This window comes from Acyrthosiphon pisum, chromosome X, assembly GCF_005508785.2.
Source record: "Acyrthosiphon pisum isolate AL4f chromosome X, pea_aphid_22Mar2018_4r6ur, whole genome shotgun sequence".
Lineage (NCBI taxonomy): Eukaryota > Metazoa > Arthropoda > Insecta > Hemiptera > Aphididae > Acyrthosiphon > Acyrthosiphon pisum.
The window spans coordinates 101,091,654-101,092,713 of NC_042493.1; the positions used below are offsets into that span (position 1 = coordinate 101,091,654).

General features: G+C 27.7%; 1 long non-coding RNA gene across 1 annotated transcript; it reads right to left on the bottom strand.

The window, feature by feature from the left end:
• Positions 1 to 201: 201 nt before the first annotated feature.
• LOC107883386 lies at positions 202 to 650 on the bottom strand. The gene is made up of 2 exons (XR_001679250.2): positions 407 to 650; positions 202 to 298 (listed from the first exon to the last, which is right to left on the bottom strand). It is a non-coding gene; the product is annotated as an uncharacterized LOC107883386 (long non-coding RNA).
• Between the last annotated feature and the right edge of the window lie 410 nt (positions 651 to 1,060).

Here is a 1,060-nt window from a genome sequence, read left to right on the forward strand (position 1 = left end):
CCATAGACCTATAAATAGGTCTATGATTATAATAAGTAATTAGATAAACAATGGTAGTCTATTAAAGGTAAGACAATACACATTAATTTATTACAAAAAATATTAATAATAAAAGCATCATAGGTATACTCTTAAGATGGATCGTAACATTTACCTAAACTTGAATCTGATGAGGACTCATTGTCAGAATTTGAGTGATAAATGTCTTCGTCACTTTGTTCCTCCTCAGGTGCACCTTCTTCGTCAGATAATGGTGAGTCGTCAGCGGGTTTCTGAAAATCAGGCATACACATTTCACCTGTAACACAATATTTTATGTGAACAATAAATATAAAAATGATTTAATATTTTAATTTTTAATTTATGAATATTTGAATATCTATTAATATTAGAACCAAGTACTTACCCTATTGATAACTTGACCCCACAACGATAACGAGCAGTTTGCAAATTTAAAATAAAATGTGTAAATTACAAGTTTGATTTAGTACTTGAATACTTGAATAAACCACAAATTTATAGACAGTTGTAACTTGTAAACACAAGACGGTAGTCGGTATATCGAGTACGTCGTGGTCGTCATTTGTACATTAAAATCGATACGGTGGATATCATGATGAATGATGATAAAAATCACAGTTGTAGATATAATATCCATAGATAATATAAGAATTGATAGGACCAAGGTGTATTGATAAGGTGTCGTCACTTGTTTGAAAACTTGATTGAAAATTTTACTACAGATAGTCGTCACCACCGGGAGCGTTATATGTCCTAAAGAGGCCGAAAAACGAACACTTTAGTACACCAAAACTATAGCAAATTTAAAATATATTATGATTTAAGGAATAAAATTCAAAATTTTTCATTGCATAATGACTTCTATGTTCTAAATTATTTGTATACATGTATTAAATACTTTCTTTTTATCAAATACAACTTTAATATTATTAAATATAATTAACTAAATTAACTAAATTGTCATCTTTAAATTTCCTATTACAAAAAAAATATAAGAAAAATGTAAGAGTTAATTCACTAAATTATCATACATAATGCT